Below are 24,315 nucleotides of genomic sequence, written 5' to 3' on the forward strand. Positions count from 1 at the left end.
TCTGTAGAATTTCAGGCCTGTGCAAATACTAGGACCCTAGGATAATGTGGTGGTTGTGGTTATGCATTATTCTTGCCTCTGAGCTGTGGAGAAATATGGTAGTTTAAATAATTCACATTATCAGTATAAAGCACAATATTTCCACTCTTCAGAGGAGATGCTTTCCTGGAATATAAGTATCAGAATTCACACATGATGTTACCCGGTTTGCTATACTCTGTGATTCTTTAATATTTCTGACAGAAATTTCTCTCTTTACTTCTTTAAAGTAAACCTGAAAGCTTAGTCATCAATATTCAGTGTAGATGGCCATACAGCGCGAGATCAACCCATGTTAAGATTTGTCCTATTTTATCACTGTTGTGGCATTATTCAGTGTATGAAACTTGGAAAAGTTTCCTTTTTAAAAATGGAACTTCGTTTATCTTTGACCACATTGCCTAATAAATTGAAGTTAGCTCACTACAAATCTTCATTGAATGAGGTCATTTCCTTAATAGCATTTCTGACAGATGGCTATTGCTGTTAGTAACAGCCATTGACATCCTGGGAATTTAAATAGTCAAAGCAATTCAACGTGAATTTATTTAGCAATCTATTGTGTGTCATAAATGGCATGGCTTGAGCTTCAATGCATTCTGGGCGTTCCCAGATGGAAAGAGGATTTGAGCTAAAAGTAGGCCAAGACCAAAACACAGTCCTGGTCCAAGTTCCAAAATCAAAAAGTCTGATTTGGAAAGGTAGAATGATGCAGACCTTCATGAGCAACAGACAGCACTAGTTCTTAAGGGTCAAGTCTGAGTCCGAGATCAGGCCATCTGTTCAGATTGCTGGAAGTTATAACTGGTGCAGTGTTCAGAGAGATTAGCTGGAATTAGCTGAGTTCACAGCTTCTATTCATAGTTGGATTTCAGTTCTAGCAGGAAACTGGTTTAGAAACTAGTAAGGTAGGGAGGAAGGCTGTAGCTGGATGTATCTATTGCTGCCCAAGGACTAATTTCATCCCCAAGCAAATTAGTCATTGGATACATCCCCAAACAAATTAGACGTGGGCCATAGATGACTTTCATGCTCCATGTGGCAGACACTGTTACATGCCTCTCTGGTATCCAGGATCTTTTTATTCCTTCTTCCTTGTCCTGGCCAGCAATGAACCCAGCCCCAGACAGTGGATTTTGAAAGGTCTAAGAAGCTAGTTAGAGCAGTCATGTTCCCTGTTTTCCTAGACTCCCTTGCAGCAGTTTGTCACGTGGCCCAGTCATAGCCAATGAGACAGAGGAGAAATTTATTTAAGATGCTGTGGGGAAAACTTTTGCTTTTCTTTTAGAAGGAACAGGACTGGCACAGCGCTTCTTCCTGATTTGCCTGCAACTGGCAACTTAGAATAAAAGGCAAAAAGAATCATAGGAAGCCCAGCCCTGCCAAAATTGAGCCAATAAACTAATGCCAACACCCATTTTCGTCCAGACTGCTGTGATGTAAGAATTATAAACGCCTTTGTACAAACTATTGACAGATATTCTGTTTTTCACAATGGAAAACATTCCTGATGGATACCGCACTCACTATGGAGATGGAAATCCTAATGACTATTACACTCAGAGACTGGAGTTGAGCATACATGTGGCAGAAGATGGGTGCAGACATGGCACACTGAGCTTGGGGCCAGGGCCATGGAAAGGAGAATAGCAGTGATTCTGGTTTAAGAACCTTGTAATAGCGCTTGGGAGACCAAATTTGTTACATAGTCTGATCAGATCCCATCTGAAATATCTGCTCTAGTTCAGAAGACCATGCCTTAAGATGGTCATTATCTAAGATTAACCTTGGATAATCAAGATAAAGGGAAATATATCATAATAAAAAAGATTGAAATAAGAAAATTCTAGCAACAAAGATGTTGATAAGTGGAAGGCATTCTTGCCTTAGGTGAAGCATGTGATGTACTTCACCTTTATTATACTTACCGACAATTTAGCAATCTCTAGACTCACTCATCACTGGTCCCAATTCCGGTTGCAGCCCCTAATAGCCATATGATCTTGACAAGGCTGTTAAATCTCACTACCTCTCTAACAGAAACATGAACTATAGTTGATAACGTTATACTTAGCATATTGGATTGGCCAAAAAGTTTGTTCAGGTTTTTCATATGATGTTGCAGGAAATTCTAAACGAACTTTCCGTCCAACCCAGTATAACTGCAATTTGCTAAGAGAGTAGAACTCAAATGCTCTCACAAAAACAAACAAGAAAACCTCACAGTCTCACACCCCAAAACCTCAATATCCTCATCCTTAAAATGAAGACAATAGTAGCACCAACCTCGTAGATACGTGTGAAAAATAAATGAAATAATCCATGGCATACATTTAACTCAATGCCTGGAACACAGTGAATATTCAAGAAATATTGTTGGTATTATTTTCAGAAGTAGTTAAGTACATGGACTCTGGAGTCAGAATACGTGTGTTCAAACCCTAAATTCATCATTTTGTGGTCACAGGTAAGTCTGTTTCCTTACCTGTAAAATGGGGATAATAAGAGCCACAACCATCAGAGGATGATTATAAGAATTAAATAGTGGAAGTGAAGTTTTGGGCACAGTTAAATGCCTGATAAACGTTGGCTCTTATTATTAGCTATACCTTGAGCAATATAAAAACTGGATTGAATTCTTGTTCTCAAAATGCTCATTATTTTACTTTCTAAAAACTAATGAGAGAATTCAGTAGTGGTGCATGTGCAAGAAGAGATCAGGCAGGGGAGTAATCAGCTGAGGTTGGCCAGGTTGGAGGGAACCACGGAGGAAGGGAGATTTCAGGTGGGTCTTCTGTGATGGGCAGAGTGGATGTGGAGGGAATGGAGAGAGGATGGGAAATTACCAGCAGTCTTCATTTTCAGGAGACTACTTTATATACGTAATTCATTTTTTCCTTCCCCCGGCCTCATCTTTCTGGAATAAACAATGTTTTAATAATGTGCCTTAGAAAAACATAGCATGAGAAATAGTTTCTTATTTCACAATTGCTCATCTAAGCGCAGCCAGTGATTTTTTTTTAAGTCATCATACAACACACAGTTCAGATCATGTCTAGCTTAAGAAGCATAAGAACAAGGAGTCACAGAGCTCAGGGACGGTGTGGAAAACCAATAGGACTTCTACAACATGTGTAAATGATGTTTAACGCCGACGATAATAGAGAAACACGAAGCATACAGCTGCTCTTCTTTTTTCTGTGAAGTATGGGTTATAACTTTGGAAAGGAATCTATCAAGAGTTCTTTGAACCAAACAAAGAAATTTCCACTTCTGGAATAAGGAGTACTGGCTGCAAAGACTTTGGTAGAGGACTCAAGGACTTCCTAACTTGGCCATGCCTATCTGGCTAACCTTATCTCCCAACTTCCTTCAAACACTCATAGATGCCAGGACTGGGTTAGTCTCTTGGTCCCATGCTTTGCTCATTAGCAGCCAATGCCTGCCCTTGAGAAGGTGCCACTGGCAGGAACCATACCCATTTTTTTCCATGTGCTGTTTTGCCAGCTTGGACTCCTCTTCTTGGACATCTCTATTTTGCTAAAACTTAAAAACCCTGTAAGAGGACTTTTCCTTCCCTAAGAGTCATCACTGACTTCTCTCTTCTCCAAACAACAGCATTAGCCATCTCTGCCATGATTGGGAACACATGTCTTCCAAATAACGGGCTTCAGGACTGATGCTGAGGCTGAAACTCCAATACTTTGGCCACCTCATGAGAAGAGTTGACTCATTGGAAAAGACCCTGATGCTGGGAGGGATTGGGGGCAGGAGGAGAAGGGGATGACAGAGGATGAGATGGCTGGATGGCATCACCAACTCGATGGACATGAGTTTGGGTGGATTCCGGGAGTTGGTGATGGACAGGGAGGCCTGGTGTGCTGCGATTCATGACTTGCAAAGAGTCGGACATGACTGAGTAACTGAATTGAACTGAACTGAACTGAACTGAGGACCCACTTCTCTGGCCCCAACTCCTTTCTCATGTTTTCCTTTCCCTTTTCTGTATGAGACAGTTGCATCAGAGAAGAACAATGCAGGCAAAGCCCAGAGGCCCTAAAGAATCTGGAATTCAGGTTTGTGGGTTAATGACTTGATGGTTGTGTCCACCAGGAAACAACCCTAAAAAGCAGAGTGTAAACCAGTTTCTCCATGATCAGAATGATAGCCATACTTTTGCTCCATGAACACAATATCCTATTATAGTGTGACTATCTTTTCCTGCTCTTGCTAGACATCTCAAACCTTAACTGATTTTGACATATCAGTCTATTAAGCTAAGTGCCTAAATGCCTAACTTGTCTGCTTCAGGGTGAGGCAGCCTCCTAGCTATAAGGCAGCTGAACCAGAAACATTCTCTTCCCTCTTCCCCCTAGAAGATGATGGATGATGGCTCTGCCTTTCCTTTATGATCCTAACACGCTGTTACATCGGGAAGCCTTCTCTGATTTGTGATTGACAGGTTTGCCCAGGGAGATAGCTGGCCTAACGGCTGCCTTACAGATGAGAACAGAAGTCGTTTGGAATTTATCCCACTGTCACTGAGCTCTGGATCACAATTTCTTCTTAGCATATGCAACATCTGTTGCTCAAAGAAGTCATCCCTGCTATTTATTTTCCCCTCAAACACTTGAAGCTTCAGTTCCACATCACAATTTATTTGTATGCCAGGAGTTGTGAGATAAACAGACATTTGAATTATGAGCAACTGGAGATTATTAGGCAGTGAATTTTCCTCCTTTTTTCATTGTGAGTTATCTCCTCCTAAAATGTATTCCTGGTTTACTATCGCAGAGACTTCCTGAAAGGCTGGGAGGAGGAACTATTCAACACATCAGCTTCCCCTGTAGGTTGTGGGCTTATTAATGGCAGGGAGCGTGCTAACTTTCTTCTATATTCCCAGAGTTTTACACTGGCCCTGGGCTCTACAGATGTTTGCTGTATAACCTCTGGGATGGATTAAGATGGCACATACTCTTTGCTATCCCTCTCCTCTACTGCATAAGCAAGTGACATGACTTCTTGATCAATAGAATATGGCAGAAGAGACATCATGCCAAGCCCAGGCCCAGGCCTTCAGGGGTTTCCACTTCTTGTCCCCCAGAGCGCACCGAAAGCCTTGTCATGGAAGTCCCACTACCCTGAGACAGCTTTGCTGGAGAAGCCAGTTGGCAGTCCCAGCAAAGTTCAGCCTCCCAGCCATCCCCGCTGAGGTACAAACTTGTGAATGAACACTCCAGACTACCAGTTGGGTACCATTTGCAGCAGAGAATAGCCTGGCTAGGCTCTGTCAGAATTCCCTGACCCACAAAATCATGGGATATTTTTAAAATAGAGGTTTTTCTTTTAAGTGTTGGAAGAGATAGCCACTGAATAGAAATAACATTTCTACCAGAATGGGATAGATGGAAGTTAGACAGAAGACCCAGGCTATTCATGTGATGATGGAGTGAGAGCCTCTGGACTAAATGAACATAATGACAGAAGGCAGATGCCTTTCCTTTCTCATCTTAAAGGCAGGTCCAGAGAAAGATGGTTGCAAATATCCACTGGGGATGGGCTGAAGAATAAGAGAAATTTGAGCAGAAAATGAAGAGGATCTAATCATTCTCTGTGTACTTGGAATCTCTGGTTCAAGTAACTGGAAAACATTTTACCAGCATTTAAAATCTTTCTGAAAACAACTCAAGGGTAAAATACTGACAGGATAGTGGCTTAATAAGAAAACCCTTGGGCAAGGTATTAAGAAGTCTCCATTTCAGCCCCAAAACCTTGCAAATGATTTGACTTATTCTAAGCTCTATTTTCGTCTTGTAAGATGGGGCCTTAAGGGAACTTATGAGGGCTAAGTTGTGGGAGAGGCAATTAAGAAGTGGCTTAGAAAGAAAAAGAAATAAGGTAGGATTAAAAAATATCTATCAACTCTTGAGAAGTTTGGAATACAAACTCTTTAAACCAATAACTTCTTTAAAAAAAAATTAAGATAAATCACTCTTTTCCTATTATATAATGCCAGTAGTCATGTATGGATGTGAGAGTTGGACTATAAAGAATGCTGAACGCTGAAGAATTGATGCTTTTGAACTGTTGTGTTGGAGAAGACTCCTGAGAGTCCCTTGGACTGCAAGGAGATCCAACCAGTCCATCCTAAAGGAAATCAGTCCTGAATATTCATTGGAAAGACTGATGTTGAAGCTGAAACTCCAATACTGTGGCCTGATGTGAAGAACTGACTCATTTGAAAAGACCCTGATGCTGGGAAAGATTGAAGGCAGGAGGAGAAGGGGACGACAGAGGATGAGATGGTTGGAGGCATTACTGGCTCTATGGGCATGAGTCTGAGTAAGCTCCAGGAGTTGGTGATGGGCAAGGAAGCCTGGTGTGCCGCAGTCCATGGGGTTGCAAAGTATTGGACATGACTGAGCGGATAAAGGTAGGATAAGAACTGAATGTTAATTATTAAGTTTATGTAAGATATTAACTGTGGGGTCTTCCCTGATGATCCATTGGTCTTCCACTGCAAGGGGCATGGGTTCAATCCCTGGTCAGGGAACAGCCCACATGCCATGAGATGGTTGGAAGGCATCATCATTGAGAATAGACATGAGTTTAAGCAAACTCCGGGAGATAGTGAGGGACAGGGAAGCCTGGTGTGCTGCAGCCCGTGGGGTCTCAAAGAATTGGACAAGACTAAGCAACTCAACAATAATAATGCCATGAGAGATGGCCAAAAAAGAAAGAAAAAAAAAACTATGGTTAGATAATGAAAGACAGTAAATGAACCGGAGAGACACATAAACCACAATATTGTCTAAGAAGAATTCAACAGTCAGACTGTTTGTGCTGTATCTCGGACTGGGTGTAATCGCCTTACAACGAGATGAAGGTCAGGCCAGCTGCCCCTCTGGGGTTTGGGGACACAAAAGAGCCCACAGTGGCACTGGCTGAGAGCAGCTTTCCTGGGCTGGTGGGCAGCTATTGTCACTGAGCTCAGATTCCTAAGTACATCCTCAAAAGAAGTCATTTCTTTCACCTTGCAGGCAGTGCCTGTGGATACAGCAGTGAGTCTCAGACTGCACTCTGTCTAGCTTTGTAGGGTGCTAAGCATGTCCAATCCTGGGGGCCACCCAGGCCACCTAAGTCGGAATCTCTGACCCCGGGGCCTGGGAACCTACATTTAACAGGCACTCTGGGTGCTGCCTCTGTGCATCCCACAGTGTCAGGCCTGCTGCTCTGAGCTCCGTTCATGGGTCTGTCCCCACACACACCGCATGCACTCTAGCCTTGGTTCATCAGTTTGCAGTTCCTTCCTCCAGGAACTTCCCATCCTTCACTTCCTCCATCCACTTGTTCACCACGTGGGCCAAGATCCACTGACTTCATGAAGCTATCCCCAGCTTCTTGTTCTCTTTTCCATAAATTCTAATGATGCTACTTAATCCTATTTTATCTTACTTGGTAGCCTGTTTGATATGGATAGCAAATTGCCCTTTATGGCCTAATTCCATTAATTCATGCCCAGGGAAGAAAGATCTCACCTTAAATAGTTCCCCTTCTCTGACAAGACCTGCCTCCCAGCCATCTTTTATTTTGCGTAAGTGCTTTTACCTTTTGTCTTCCAAGACAGAGGAAGGATGGGCCTACATGCCACCCCCACCATGGCACTGGGTTTCATTGATTGGACTTCAAGAAGTACAAGCTTTCTTCCATCACTATTGATTGTTCTGGAGGGCTTTTTATCCCTACCTTATCCTCCTCAGCATGAAAATCAATTGAAACTGAAGACTTAATGTTTCTGTTTTCTCCCCAAGTACATAATAATGTGTTTAAAGGCTGAAACTTAGACTTAACACTTCTTACAAAACTCTTCTATCCTGAATATTTATTGTTGCCTAAGGACCTCTTCAACAGGAACTGCCACCTCTACAAGCTTGTCATGGCCCCGCTATGACAATTTGAGCAACATGACCCTGGGCTCCTGGTCACACCTGATTGGGTTAGAGGCAGGCACCAGATCCAAAGCTGGGTCAGCCAGATCCTTCTCTCTCCAGGTATTTTGTAAACTCAGGAGATACTTGAATTCTGAATTAACCCAGAAGGTACTTCCCTATGTGGACCAAAGAAGTTGAGGAACCAACCCACAGAAAGAGGGAAGGAGGCTCTAGAGGGAGATACAGAGAGAGAAGCACGTGAGTAATGGAGAGAGCATGGATGACACTGTACAGCTGACCCCTGAACAAGACAGAGGTTAAGGGTGCAGGCCCTCTGAGCAGTTGAAAATTCAAGTGTAGTTTATAGTCACCCATTGATATCTGCAATTGCTCCTTATCTCTCGGATCCAACCAACTACAGATGGAGTAGTACTGTAGTATCTACTACAAATAAACCCACATGTAAGTGAATCCCTGTAATTCAAACCCGGTTTTTCAAGGGTCAACTGTATTACTACCCCTGGGTTATCTTCTGGAACACAGAGTTTTTGGAATAAAGTTCTTATTTTGTTAGCTAGTTCTGGAGGCTTCATGACCGAGATAGTCATGATGATGTGATCACTCATCTAAAACCAGACATCTTGGAATGTGAAGTCAAGTGGGCCTTAGAAAGCATCACTACGAACAAAGCTAGTGGAGGTGATGGAATTCCAGCTGAGCTGTTTCAAATCCTGAAAGATGATGCTGTGAAAGTGCTGCACTCAATATGCCAGCAAACTTGGAAAACTCAGCAGTGGCCACAGGACTGGAAAAGGTCAGTTTTCATTCCAATTCCAAAGAAAGGCAATGCCAAAGAATGTTCAAACTACCGCACAATTGCACTCATCTCACATGCTAGTAAAGTAATGCTCAAAATTCTCCAATCCAGGCTTCAGCAATACATGAACCATGAACTCCCTGACATTCAAGCTGGTTTTAGAAAAGGCAGAGGAACCAGAGATCCAATTGCGAACATCCGCTGGGTCATGGAAAAAGCAAGAGAGTTCCAGAAAAACATCTACTTCTGCTTGATTGACTATGCCAAAGCCTTTGACTGTGTGGACCACAATAAACTGTGGAAAATTCTGAAAGAGATGGGAATACCAGACCACCTGACCTGCCTCTTGAGAAATCTGTATGCAGGTCAGGAAGCAACAGTTAGAATTGGCCATGGAACAACAGACTGGTTCCAAATAGGTAAAGGGGTACGTCAAGGCCGTATATTGTCACCCTGCTTATTTAACTTACATGCAGAGTACATCATGAGAAATGCTGGACTGGAAGAAACACAAGCTGGAATCAAGATTGCTGGGAGAAATATCAATCACCTCAGATATGCAGATGACACCACCCTTATGGCAGAAAGTGAAGAGGAGCTAAAAAGCCTCTTGATGAAAGTAAAAGTGGAGAGTGAAAAAGTTGGCTTAAAGCTCAACATTCAGAAAACGAAGATCATGGCCTCCGGTCCCATCACTTCATGGGAAATAGATGGGGAAACAGTGTCAGACTTTATCTTTTTGGGCTCCAAAATGACTGCAGATGGTGACTGCAGCCATGAAATTAAAAGACGCTTACTCCTTGGAAGGAAAGTTATGACCAACCTAGATAGCATATTCAAAAGCAGAGACATTACTTTGCCGACTAAGGTCTGTCTAGTCAAGGCTATGGTTTTTCCAGTAGTCATGTATGGATGTGAGAGCTGGACTTTGAAGAAGGCTGAGAGCCGAAGAATTGATCCCTTTGAACTGTGGTGTTGGAGAAGACTCTTGAGAGTCCCTTGGACTGCAAGGAGATCCAACCAGTCCATTCTGAAGGAGATCAACCCTGGGATTTCTTTGGAAGGAATGATGCTAAAGCTGAAACTCCAGTACTTTGGCCACCTCATTAGAAGAGTTGACTCATTGGAAAAAACTCTGATGCTGGGAGGGATTGGGGGCAGAAGGAGAAGGGGACGACTGAGGATGAGATGGCTGGATGGCATCACAGACTCAACGGACGTGAGTCTGAGTGAACTCGGGGAGATGGTGATGAACAGGGAGGCCTGGCGTGCTGTGATTCATGGGGTCGCAAAGAGTCGGACACGGCTGAGCGACTGAACTGAACTGAACTGAACTGGAGGCTTCAGGAAGTCTGGAAAAACAAGGAGGACAAGGGAAAAGGGATTTGTGGAAGGTTTTTAGGTAGCCAATCCGTAAGCTCTAACAAAATGCATATTGTCTCATTTAATCCCACAAACAATCATGTGATTTTTTTTTAATCCACCCTTATTACTACTCCTGTTTTAAAGGTAAGAAAACAAAGGCTTAGAGGCTTTATCCCAAAGCCGCTTGATTACTGAGGGTGGAGGTGGAGGTGGGATTCAGGCTAGATCCTTCTGTCTCCACTAGGCTGAAGTGCCTTTAGGTGGGAACCAATGGGTGTGACACCTTCATTTTTGCTCCCCTAATGTCAGTCTGGGCTAGGGGAATGTGAATGAATTCTACAGATCAATCCTGAATCTTTGAGTTATCCCCAGGGCTTCCCTTGCGGCTCAACTGGTAAAGAATCCGCCTGCAATGTGGGGAGACCTGGGTTCGATTCCTGGGTTGGGAAGATCCCCTGGAGAAGGGAAAGGCTACCCACTGCAGGATTCTGGCCTGGAGAATTCCATGGACTGTGTGGTCCACTGGGTGGCAAAGAGTCAGAGGTGACTGAGTGACTCTCACTTCACTTCACTTGGCAGGGACTGTGATTTGTACTGCCCTCTAGAGGAAGTACGAAGGAATGCATAGCCTCCCAGCGCCCCTAGGGGATGGAGCCGATTGTTCTGAGAGGCAGAAGCAGCTTGGGGGCAGCAGTCCTGAGAGTTCCGCTGCCAGCAGGAGCCCCTCAAGTCGGGTGGCCAGTGCCACGTGCTATGATCAGGATCCACTCTAACAGTGCCAACCTCAGCCACCATGAGTGTGCAGCAGGAGATGACTGTGAGAAGTGTCTGCCGTATCAGAGGAATTAGGGTTGCCTTAGCAACCCACTTCAGTGTTCTTGCCTGGAGAATCCCAGGGATGGGGAGCCTGGTGGGCTGCCGTCTACGGGGTCGCACAGAGTCGGTGACGACTGAAGCGACTTAGTAGCAGCAGCAGCAGATATCTGAGATGGGGCTGTGGAATGGGGGTGACGGTAGGAGACAGGAGAGATGAGGGGAAGGTGGAGACCACGCTTGAAAGGGCAAAACCAGTGGGAATGAAGAGAATTTCAGGAAGTTTTTTCTTTCTCAGAAACAAAAGATTCTCATCAAGGAGTATAGAGACTCCTGAAAGAGGATAATGCATCAACACATAAACATTTAGTCCAAAGGGATGGGCCCTTAGCCCTCTCCTTTTGAATTTAAAAAACGGAAGTCCAGGAAAATTAAATAATATTAGAGTTGAGTTTGAGTCCAGAAATCTACACCAGAATCCAAGGTCTAGTAGATCTTCCTCTCCTTCACGGGGTGATAATTTCTTTGTGGATCTACGGAATAAATAACAAATTACAAGGATTATCCTCAGCCATTTCTCATACTTGAGTAAATGTACTAATCACTACTCCTCACCCCACCTTCCCATCGATGAAAAGAATCAGTGGAACAGAAAGAGACTTTTAAACGCTTCATCACTAAAAAGTGATTTGGGAAATTCAGGGTGAGTGCCGAGCTGTCTTTCTGTTGTTCAGTTTCAGTTGAGTTCTACTCCTTGTGACCCCATGGACTGCAGCACACCAGGCTTCCCTGTCCTTCCCTATCTCCCTGAGTTTGCTCAAACTCATGTCCATTGAGTAGATGATGCCATCCAGCCATCTCATCCTCTGTCATCCCCTTTTCCTCCTGGCTTCAATCTTTCCAGGTATTGGGGTCTTTACCAATGATTTGACTCTTTGCATCGGTGGCCAAAGTATTGGAGCATCAGCTTCAGCATCAGTCCTTCCAATGAATATGCAGGGTTGATTTCCTTTAGGCTTGACTGGTTTGATCTCCTTGCAGTCCAGTTCAGTTCAGTCACTCAGTTGTGTCCGACTCTTTGCGACCCCATAAATCGCAGCACGCCAGGCCTCCCTGTTCATCACCATCTCCCAGAGTTCACTCAGACTCACGTCCATCGAGTCCATGATGCCATCCAGCCATCTCATCCTCCGTCATCCCCTATTCCTCCTGCCCCCAATCCCTCCCAGCATCAGAGTTTTTTCCAATGAGTCAACTCTTCTAATGAGGTGGCCAAAGTACTGGAGTTTCAGCTTTAGCATCATTCCTTCCAAAGAAATCCCAGGGTTGATCTCCTTCAGAATGGACTGTTTGGATCTCCTTGCAGTCCAAGGGACTCTCAAGAGTCTTCTCCAACACCACAGTTCAAAAGCATCAATTCTTTGGCGCTCAGCCTTCTTCACAGTCCAGCTCTCACATCCATACATGACCACAGGAAAAACCATAGCCTTGACTAGATGGACCTTATCGGCAAAGTAATGTCTCTGCTTTTGAATATGCTATCTAGGTTGGTCATAACTTTTCTTCCAAGGAGTAAGAGTCTTTTCATTTCATGGCTTGCAGTCACCATCTGCAGTCATTTTGGAGCCCAGAAAAATAAAGTCTGACACTGTTTCCACTGTTTCCCCATCTATTTCCCATGAAGTGATGGGACCGGAGGCCATGATCTTCGTTTTCTGAATGTTGAGCTTTAGGCCAACTTTTTCGCTCTCCACTTTTACTTTCATCAAGAGGCTTTTTAGCTCCTCTTCACTTTCTGCCATAAGGGTGGTGTCATCTGCATATCTGAGGTGATTGATATTTCTCCCAGCAATCTTGATTCCAGCTTGTGTTTCTTCCAGTCCAGCATTTCTCATGATGTACTCTGCATATAAGTTAAATAAGCAGGGTGACAATATACGGCCTTGACGTACTCCTTTACCTATTTGGAACCAGTCTGTTGTTCCATGTCCAATTCTAACTGTTGCTTCCTGACCTGCATACAGATTTCTCAAGAGGCAGGTTAGGTGGTCTGGTATTCCCATCTCTTTCAGAATTTTCCACAGTTTATTGTGGTCCACACAGTCAAAGGCTTTGGCATAGTCAATCAAGCAGAAGTAGATGTTTTTCTGGAACTCTCTTGCTTTTTCCATGACCCAGCGGATGTTCGCAATTGGATCTCTGGTTCCTCTGCCTTTTCTAAAACCAGCTTGAACGTCAGGGAGTTCATGGTTCATGTATTGCTGAAGCCTGGATTGGAGAATTTTGAGCATTACTTTACTAGCCATGTGAGATGAGTGCAATTGTGCGGTAGTTTGAACATTCTTTGGCATTGCCTTTCTTTGGAATTGGAATGAAAACTGACCTTTTCCAGTCCTGTGGCCACTGCTGAGTTTTCCAAGTTTGCTGGCATATTGAGTGCAGCACTTTCACAGCATCATCTTTCAGGATTTGAAACAGCTCAACTGGAATTCCATCACCTCCACTAGCTTTGTTCATAGTGATGCTTTCTAAGGCCCACTTGACTTCACATTCCAGGATGTCTGGCTCTAGATGAGTGATCACATCATCATGATTATCTGGGTCATGAAGATCTTTTTGTACAGTTCTTCCATGTATTCTTGCCACCTCTTCTTAATATCTTCTGCTTCTGTTAGGTCCATACCTTTTCTGTCCTTTATCGAGCCCATCTTTGCATGAAATGTTCCCTTGGTATCTCTAATTTTCTTAAAGAGATGTCTAGTCTTTCCCATTCTGTTCTTTTCCTCTATTTCTTTGCATTGATCGCTGAAGAAGGCTTTCTTATCTCTTCTTGCTGTTCTTTGGAACTCTGCATTCAGATGCTTTTATCTTTCCTTTTCTCCTTTGCTTTTCACCCCTCTTCTTTTCACAGCTATTTGTAAGGCCTCCCCAGACAGCCATTTTGCTTTTTTGCATTTCTTTCCCATGGGGATGGTCTTGATCCCTGTCTCCTGTACGTCACGAACCTCATTCCATAGTTCATCAGGCACTTTATCTATCAGATCTAGGCCCTTAAATCTATTTCTCACTTCCAATGTATAATCATAAGGGATTTGATTTATGTCATACCTGAACGGTCTAGTGGTTTTCCCTACTTTCTTCAATTTGAGTCTGAATTTGGTAATAAGGAGTTCATGATCTGAGCCACAGTCAGCTCCTGGTCTTGTTTTTGTTGACTGTATAGAGCTTCTCCATCTTTGGCTGCAAAGAATATAATCAATCTGATTTCGGTGTTGACCATCTGGTGATGTCCATGTGTAGAGTCTTCTCTTATGTTGTTGGAAGAGGGTGTTTGCTATGACCAGTGCATTTTCTTGGCAAAACTCAATTAGTCTTTGCCCTGCTTCATTCTGCATCCCAAGGCCAAATTTGCCTGTTACTCCAGGTGTTTCTTGACTTCCTACTTTTGCATTCCAGTCCCCTATAATGAAAAGGACATCTTCAAGAATCTTCTCCAGCACCACAGTCCAAAAGCAGCAATTCTTTGGTGCTCAGCCTTTATGGTCCGACTCTCACATCCTTACATGACTACTGGAAAAACCACAGCTTAGACTATAGGGACCTTTGCTGGCAAAGTGATGTCTCTGCTTTTTAATATGCTGTCTAGGTTGGCCATAGCTTTCCTTTCAAGGAGCAAGTGTCTTTTAATTTCATGGCTGCAGTCCCCATCTGCAGTGATTTTGGAGTCCAAGAAAATAAAGCTGTTTTAAGGTCCTGGGTACATATGAGCTAGCAGTGTTTCTCTTTCTTACCTCTTTGCTCTTCAGTGAAGGCTAAGATGACTTTATGATCCAGCTGTCCTGCTTTGTGTGCCCGCTGAGGGACACGCTCCTCACACGCGTCCCCTGCACTCAGAAACACATCAAGTGTGATCCCTCCTGCAGAATCTCGCTGCGCTCTCCTTGCAAGCCTTGAGGCAGCTGCAAGCTCAAGAGACCCTGCAGTTCCTGGGTCCTTGTGAATGCTGCTTCAGCTCAGGCTGGCAAGGGAACAAGCCAGATGGTTCTAGGAGGCCTCAGCCCACCACTTCCAAGTTATGAGCAAGGCTCTTTTCATTTCTAGGGATTTAAAAAAGACACAGGAGTGGAGAGAGACCTTTTTTCCCCCCACCTTCTTCCTCTGACACATCCTCAACCATGAAATCTGATGAAAGGACTAAAGAGACAAGGGTGAGTGGAAGGAAATTTCCAGCTCCTAAGAGAATATTCAAGTTATTTAAAAGAGCAAAGAGTTCCCTGAAAGAAAATGCAATTGGAGGGGTGAATAAAAACATTTCAAATGATCCAGAGATGATTTCTTTTACAAATGACTGCTGGAGTCATATGTGCTGATGTCTATACAGAAAGGGGTCAAAAGGATGGAGGAACTAGGACTTTGAGTTCTCCTGGGATTTTTACTGAGCCATGGCAACAACAACAACAACAACAAAATCAGAAAGCCAGGAATGGTGTGAACAGCCTAGTGGAGTATATTTCAAAAGAAGATACCTATGAGAGGGATGAGAAAATTTGTGAGGGTAATTTTAATTAAAATGTGATTTAATATGATATATCAGCAATTATAAGCCACTGCCCCATTTATGACTCTATTTCTGACCTCTTCTCTGACCCTTGGATTTCTAAATCTCAAGATTTAAGCATGCTATAATCTCCTGGTACAAATTTGAATATGTCTCTGCCTTGATGAAAATCCTTCAATGGCTCCCTGTTGCCTACAGAATAGGCACAAGCTCCTGAACATGTCACACAGAGCCCCTTGTGACTAGCCTTTCTTTTCTCTCGCTCACACGGGTGCCTAAACCCTAGATTGTCTCCATACCACAGGCCCCAGTATCTTCATGGCTCAAAAAGCTCAAGAAAGCTTCCTAACAGCAAGATGCTTTTTTCCCTAATATCAGGTAAAGTCATTTAGCAATTTGGCCTTTCCATCAGGATGCAGCCCTAATTCACCTTTGCTGTTAAACCTTGTTCATTTATTCCATAAACATTTATTAAATGCCTTGCTTGTCTTAGAAACTACGCTAGAAAGTGGGGATTTAAGAGTAACCAAGACAAGACACATAGCCTTCCTAAGAGTTTATACACTGAGAAGACTCTGTGTATTAGTCTCCTGTTGCTGCTGTACCAAATTACTACAATTTTCCTGGCTTAAAACAACACAAACGTATTGTCTTGCTGTTATAGAGGTCAGAAGTCCAAAGTGGGTTTCACTGGGCTAAACCCAAGTTGTCACCAGGGCTTTTCACTTTCATGCATTGGAGAAGGAAATGGTAACCCACTCCAGTGTTCTTGCCTGGAGAGTCCCAGTGACGACGGAGCCTGGTGGGCTGCTGTCTGTGGGGTCGCACAGAGTCGGACATGGCTGAAGCGACTTAGCAGCAGCAGCAGCAGGGCTATAATCATTCTGGAGGCCCTAGGGAACAAGTCATTTCCTTTGCCTTTTTCTTGCTTCTAGAGGCTGCCTATACTCCTTGGCTTATGGCACCATCCTCCCATGTGGAGTGTGATCACCTCTCTCTGCTGACTGTTTCCACGGTCGGTACTCCTCTGATTCTGATTCTCTGCCTTCCTCTTAGGATTGTATTAGACCCACTTGGATAATCCAGGATAATCTCCCCATTGTGAGATCTTTAACCACATCTGTAAAGTAGCTTTCTTTTTAAGATTTATTTAATTTTTTGGCTGTGGGGGGTCTTCATTGCTGTGTTGGGCTTTCTCTCGTTGTGGCAGGTAGGGTGTAACTAGAGAAAACCCACACAGTTCTAGCTGTGGTGCGAGGTCTTCTCATTGTGGTGGCTTCTCTTGTTGTGGAGCAACACCGCTTTAGGGCACCTGGGCTTCAGTAGAGGTGGCAAGTGGGCTCAGTCGTGGCTCACAGGTTCCAGGGCACAGGCTCAGCAGTTGTGGTGTGCCGGGTTCAGCTGCTCCACAAAATGTGAGATCTTCCTGCAGCAGGGACTGAACAGGTGTCCCCTGCATTGAGGTCGATTCTCAACTGCGGGACCACTAGGGAAGCCCCGTAAAGTAACTTTTGCCATGGAAGGTAACCCAGTCACAGGTTGCAGGCATTCCGACATGGAGAACTAGTTTGCCTACCTTACTCTGTTAGCCCTTCTACTTTGTCTTTACAGCGGCACTATTTGCTCATTCAGGAGCATGCCTTGAGTGCCTACTATGTGGCAGACACTGTTCTAGGTGCTCAAAACACAGCAGTAACAAAGCAGACTTTCTAGATGAGAGATAGACGGTAAACTAGCAAACAATTAAATGTGGCTGGGAGTGACAAGGACTCCAGAGAAGAAGAAAGTTGAGCGAGGAGCCTAGGGAGTGTGAGATTGGAGTGGCTGCTATTTCATAAAGGGTGAGTGAGTGTAACGGTCAAGTTCCAGTTAGGAGAATGGAAACCAGAATTGATAGTTCAAAAAAAAAAGGAACTTAACATCGGGGAACTGTTATACAGGTGATAGGAGGGCTGAAAGGCCAACCAGGATGATAAGGCAATGCAGAGATTCTTAACTAGAAGGTTGTTGTCACCTTTAGGCTAAAGATATCACCAGAGCCAGGGATAGTTCTTACCCAGTACAACCTGGGGCCAAAGAAGAGATACATTAATATCTGCTACTAAGACACTGCCTGAGGCAGACAAAGGAGAAAGTTCTGCCCTTTCCATGTTCTTACATTCCTCTCTTGCTTCTCAGCAGATGAACCCAGCCAGCTGAAGGGCCCAGACAAGGAAGCCTGCGAGAGACAACCCAGGGGTAGGGGGGGGTCCACTCCCAGCAAGATATCACAGGAGGAAAGACAGTAGCCAAGAGCAAGACAGCCAATGACCAAGCGGGTTACCTTGGAACAGACACCTAAAGGAACTCAGAAAGTGAGTCAAGCAGACACCTGGGGAACCAGTGTTCCGGGCAGAGGAAAGAGCAAAGGCAAATTTGGCATTAGGGTGCCTGGTGAATTCAAAGAACAGAGATGCAGGTGTGGCTGGCATGGGGTTGCTGGGGGTGGGAGGAAGGAGTTGAGGTCAGAGCTCTAGATGGGAGAATAAACAGCTCTCCAGGCCAGAACAGGAACTTTGACCTTTTCTCTGAGTGTGATGAGAAAATCTAGAAGGCTTTTGAGCAGAGAAATGATCTGATCTGAGTTGCTTATGCTCCACATTCTGGTCCTGTGTATCAAATAAAATATTGAGAGAAAGGGTAGGAATTGAGAGATCAGTGAGGGAGACTCTTGTGATAATCCAAGTGAGAAATGACTTGAATCAGAGAGGGAGTGTTCCAGAGGAAGATGATTGCATTCTGCACATATTTCGAAGGAAGAGCCAACAGAATTCACTGCAGGTCTAATGTGTGCTCTGAGAGCCAGAGAAGAGTCAAGATGACTCTAAGACTTTTGCTCTGAACAAAACCCTCTGAATCTCTGGAAGGCTGCCCTTAAGTGAGGTGGGGAACCTGTAGGAGGGCACTGGTTTGGGAGGAATGTCTGGAGCTTCCAAGTTTTAGGCATGTGAAGCTGGAGATACCAATGGCACAACCAATCTGAGATGTTGAGTTAGAGGTGGATGTTCAACTCCAGAATCTGGGAAGGTCTCTGAACTGGAGATGTGAGTGGAAATTTCTGGATTGGAAATTTGGGAGGTGTCAGTATATAGATGGTTTTTAAGCTATAGGACTGGTAAGATTGCCATGAATTATTAAGAGACCACAATGAGAAGCTGTCTAAGGACTGAGTTCTGGGGACTTCTGTGTTTAGAGGTTCAGTACTGAGAAGGCCAGAAAGGTAGGAGAAAAATCAAGACAAACTCTTTTTTAAAAAAATTAAATTTATTTGTTATGTAGAAAAGACTATTTAAAAAAAATTTATTGGCTTATAGTTGATATACAATGTTGTGTTAGTTTCAGTGTATAGCAAAGTGATTCCGTTATATGTTCACATGTATTCATTCTTTTTGAGGCTCCCCAGGTGGCGTTAGTGGCAAAGAACCCACCTGCCAACACAGGAGACATAAGAGACTTGGGTTCCATCCCTGGGTTAGGAAGATCCCCTAGAGGAGGGCAAGACAAACCATTCCAGTATTTTTGCCTGGAGAATCCCATGGATGGACAAGACTGATGGGCTACAGTCCATAGGGTTGCAAAGAGTTGGACACGACTGAAGCAACTTAGCACGCACACACTCTTTCAGATTCTTCACTCATATAGGTTATTAAAGAATATTGAGTCCCCTATGCTATACAGCAGATCTTTGCTGGTTATCTAGTTTATATATAGTAGTGTATATAATCGCAGGATCCTAATTTATCCCTCCCCTCACATTATTAGTTTTTACAATTTAAGTATAGTTGATTTACAATGTTGTGTTAGTTTCAGGTATCCAGCAAAGTGAATCAGTTATATATATTCATATGTTCATTTTCAGATTCATTTCCCATGTAGGTTATTCCAGAATATTGATTAAAGTTCCCTGTGCCATACAGTAGGTCCTTGTTGGTTATCTAATTTACATATAGTAGTGTGTATACGTCACTGATGACAATCACTCATGACAAACTTAATCCAGAAGCCATGTGAAATGTTTCAAGGATAAGCGTGATCAACCTCTCCCCATAGGATGAGAAGTCAAATGAGGTGAGGATAGGAATTGCCTACTGGATTTAGCAATGAGGCAGTCACCAGGGACCCTGCGAAGATCTGCTTTTCCTGGAGTGGTGAATGAGTAAGGCTGCTCAAGAGAGGATTCCAGACAACGGGAGGAGAGGAATAGCAAGTGTGAGAAAAACTTTTGATGACTCCAGTGGCAAACTGAAGCAGTGGAAAGATACGGAATCTAGGACATGTTTTATTTTTTACCAGGCAGCATGTTTATAAGCACTCAGAAATGATTCTACAGAGGGAAATTTTCCTGATGCAGGACACAGAGGTGACAATTGCTGAATCAATGTCCTGGAGTCAAAGAATGGGTATATAGGTGGTGAGGTTAGCCTTGGCTAAGAATATTGAGAATTTATCCTAGGTACCAGGAGGACAGAGATTACATGCAGACAGATGCAGGTGGGTTGGTAGATAGGGAGGGATGGAGTGTGTGCTAAGTTCTCTTCTGATTGCCTCTATTATACTAAGAAAAGAAGCATGGCTGGGGAGTTCCCTGGCAGTCCAGTGGTGAAGACTCTGCTGTGCTTCCACTGCAGAAGGTGAGGGTTCGATCCCTGGTCAGGGAATTAAGATCTCACAAGCTGGCCAAAATGTGGAGAAAAAAAAAAAAGAAGCATTGTGGCAGTTATCTGTAAGTAATAAGCCAGACATTTGAAGGAGGAGGAGAAAGTGTGAAACAATCCTTTAGAAGAGTAAGAGAGTGGACAGGAAGTGTAGTAGCTTTGCTAAGGAATGTTCATTGATTATAAAGTAGTTGATGTTTCAAACATGTAATAAATACTTTATCTGAATGGGAGAATGAGGTGTTCTAGTTCAGTTCAGTTGCTCAGTTGTGTCCAATTCTTTGCGACCCCATGAACTGCAGCACACCAGGTTTCCCTGTTCATCACCAACTCCTGGAGCTTGCTCAAACTCATGTCCATCAAGCTGGTGATACCATCCAACCATCTCATCCTGTCGTCCCTTTCTCCTCCTGCTTTCAAACTTTCCCAGCATCAGGGTCTTTTTCAATGAGTCAGTTCTTTGCATCAGGTGGCCAAAGTATTGGAGCTTCAGCATCAGTCCTGACTGGTTGGATCTCCTTGCAGTCCAAGGGACTCTCAAGAGTTTTCTCCAATGCCACAGTTCAAAAGCATCAATTCTTTGGTGCTCAGCTTTCTTTATGGTCCAACTCACACATCTATACATGACTACTGGAAAAACCATAGCTTTGGCTAGATGGACCTTTGTTGGCAAAGTAATGTCTCTCCTTTTTAATATGCTGTCTAGGTTGGTCATAGCTTTTCTTCCAAGGAGCAAGCACCTTTAATTTCATGGCTGCAGTCACCATCTGCAGTGATTTTGGAAAAATCAAGAAAATAAAGTCTATCACTGTTTCCATTGTTTGCCCATCTATTTGCCATAAAGTGATGGGACCAGATGCCATGATCTTAGTTTTTCAAATGTTGAGTTTTAAGCCAGCTTTTTCACTCTCCTCTTTTACTTTCAAGAGGCTCTTTAGTTCCTCTTTGTTTTCTGTCATAAAGGTGGTACCATCTGCATATCTGAGGTTATTGATATTTCTCATTGGCAATCTTGATTCCAGCTTGTGCTTCATCTAGCCTGAGATTTCGCATGATGTTCTCTGCATATAAGTTAAATAAGCAGGGTGACAATATACAGCCTTGACATACTCCTTTTCCAATTTGGAACCAGTCCACTGTTCCATGTCTAGTTCTAACTGTTGCTCCTTGACCTGCATACAGATTTCTCAGGAGGCAGGTCATGTGGTCTAGTATTCCCATCTCTTGAAGAATTTTCCACAGTTTGTTGTGATCCACACAGTCAAAGGCTTTAGCGTAGTCAATGAAGCAGAAGATGTTTTTCTGGAATTCCCTTGCTTAGATGTTCTAAGACACCTAGTATTCAGGTCAATAGAGTTATATCACCTAGGCTGAAACAATTAAACACTAAGAGTGAAATAGCATTAGATATAATTTAATCTTGAGTGATTTGAGGGACACTTTGGTCCTTCTTTATGGGTGAGTCATTTCTCTGAATATCAGTTAGTAATATCTTGTAGATGTATAACCAGGAACAGAGGTTATCATGTGAAATGATAATAGGCTGGATAAACTACATTTTAACTGTAAAACTTACAAATGTGAGTCCATGTTTATAATATTAAAAAGATATATTTTCCTCGCTTGGTAAGACTTTTGTGTTAAAACTCATTCCATATTTGGTATATTAGGGCATGTTGTTGGGTAGAAGTGAATAACCAGAGGAAATGAATTCAACTGTCCATAGAGTTGAAACAAACTAAGAAATGAACAGGGAGGGAGTTCTTACCAGAGGAAAGGTTACACATCCCTGGAGCATGTCAGGGAGGAGGCTGGGCAGAGGTGGATAGAGAGCCAACGGAAGGAGTGGACAGGGAGTGATTGAGGTCTAACCTGTGCTTGACAAACTCTCTTTTCCTTTCCCTCTCCTGCTGCCCCTTATCTGTCATTTGGAAACTCCAGGAAGGTCAGGGAAGATGAAGACGGAGTGCCTGATCCAGAGAGCCACGAAGCTGGAACCTCAGCTTTGGTGGATTTTGCCTTTTATCTTTCTCAGAAATACTGGTGAAAGTTTGGCCACAAACTATTTAGCGGTAAATAGTTGCCTAGGGTCTTGAAAGAGTACTACTTTCTGGTCCCTAGGACAATCTCTACTATTCCACTATGCATGAAGGTTAGGGAAATTATCTTTGTAATTTGACTCTAATAGCTATCTCTTGAGCCTCGTAAGAAACATCGAAAAAAGTTAATAGATTTGGCTAGCACTTGGGTCAGTTATTTCAAAAGTATCAAATGGCTATCCGGGAGTCATAAAACAGGTGGCCTTGAAATTGTACTGTGTTTGTGGATTCAGATTGGCAGCCATCCTTTAAGGGCAAAATTATGTTAAAAGTTGAGCCAGGGTGAATGAACAACAGGCTATTTACGATACAGTGCTATGTTATGAAAGACAGTTCTTGAAAACAGATCAAGGGGATTGATGGTGATACTCCAATGTGTTTCTTTGTAAAAATTTGATGTTAAAAATACTGGTCTGTGAATTTAAGACTCACTCTTCTTTCCTTTCTTCCTTCGACTTTTCTTTCCTTGGTTCCTTCCTTCTTCCCTTCCTTCCCTCCATCTTTCTTTCTGGTTACTTTTGGAGGGGGTGTGGATGTATTTAGTTTGGGTTTTTGTTTTGAGTTGGCATATTTATTAAATAACAAGAAATCTGTTTTCAGTTAGTGTAAAAGCAAATAAAGAACAATGGATCCCCTTTGAAATTATTGTAACATGGTTAATATTTTTTTTTATACTTGAGAAAAGAGAACTTTAAAAGTAACCTGTCAGCATGTAGCTGAACTTGGTGAAACTCAGCTACTTTAAAATGAGACACTTATTTTAAAAATTGTTTGACATAAATGGAAAATATCTTTTGTTACTGAAAATTTGTATAGGTCTAAGAGCCATAGAATTTTAAACTGTAATGACCTAACATGTAGACTACATCTCATTTTAGAGATGAAGAATCAGAAAGATTAAATAACTTCTCTAGGAGACTCAATTATTAGCAACATAGAAAAATTCAAATCCTAGTTTCCTGTCTTTGTCCAGTACTTTTTTATCACTATATCACTAGGTTTCTAATATAAAAGCTTTCAGTGACATAACATTTAAGTTTGCACCTAACCTAAAAGAATCTTTATGGGTTTCTAGTTCTAAGGGACTGATTTAAATAATGGTTTAAAAATGATTAAAAAATAATGGTTTCCCCATATTTATGTAAATAGTGATGAACTTTTTAAATTGAGATATAATTCACATACCATGAAATCTATTTTTACTCATTCATTTTGATATAAAAGTTTAAGCTTAACTTCTAGTTACAGTATCCATTTTACTTAGGAGTGAGTATATAAAATCCCCTGGAGAGGTAAACAGCATTTTCAATATTCTTGCCTGGAAACTTCCATAGAGAGAGGAGCCTGCCAGGGGCTATAGTCCATGGGGGTCGCAAAGAGTTGGGACAGACTGAGCGTGTGTGCACACAACACACACACACAGACACACACACACACACTCTTACACTCCCCTAAAGAAAAATTTCTACATTTTGGAGTAGGGATGATGGCGTCTGAAGAAGCTTCATGATTCCCCCTCTCCATGGTGAATAGGGGTTTTTTTTTTGAGACAAAGATGGAAAAAGAGAAAGGAGTGATTATAAATACTGAAAAACAGATAATTCTGTGTAACAGAAAGAGGAGGACAGTTTAACAAAGTCAAAAACAAAACTATGCAGCAGAAACACAGTCTAGGCCCAAATACTTTCCAGGGAAGGTGAGGGTACTGAGGTACCTAGGACAAGCATAGCTTTTTGCGTTCATTCCCGCGCCCCCGACATTAAATACCTATGTACCGAGCCTGTGGAAGCGCTGAGGATAAACCCAAAGATGGATAAGGCAGATACTCGAGGAGCTCAGCCTGGTCGTGGCAGTGGCGAAAAGGAGTTGGGGTGGGGTAGTGGGGTGAAGAGGTGCGGCGGGGAAGAGTGTATGGAGTGGTTGGAGTAGGGTATGGAGTCGGTGGAGGTTGGGGGCTGCGGTTAAGACAGGAAGGTTGAAAAACTGAATATATGGTAGG

General features: G+C 43.0%; 1 protein-coding gene across 1 annotated transcript in view; it reads left to right on the forward strand.

The window, feature by feature from the left end:
• Window positions 1-24,315, forward strand: part of SIPA1L1 (signal induced proliferation associated 1 like 1) — a 502,483-nt gene that overhangs the window by 93,675 nt on the left and 384,493 nt on the right. The gene's annotated exons all lie outside the window — the stretch shown is intronic.

Source organism: Ovis aries, chromosome 7 (genome assembly GCF_016772045.2).
Source record: "Ovis aries strain OAR_USU_Benz2616 breed Rambouillet chromosome 7, ARS-UI_Ramb_v3.0, whole genome shotgun sequence".
In the NCBI taxonomy this organism is placed as follows: Eukaryota; Metazoa; Chordata; class Mammalia; order Artiodactyla; family Bovidae; genus Ovis; species Ovis aries.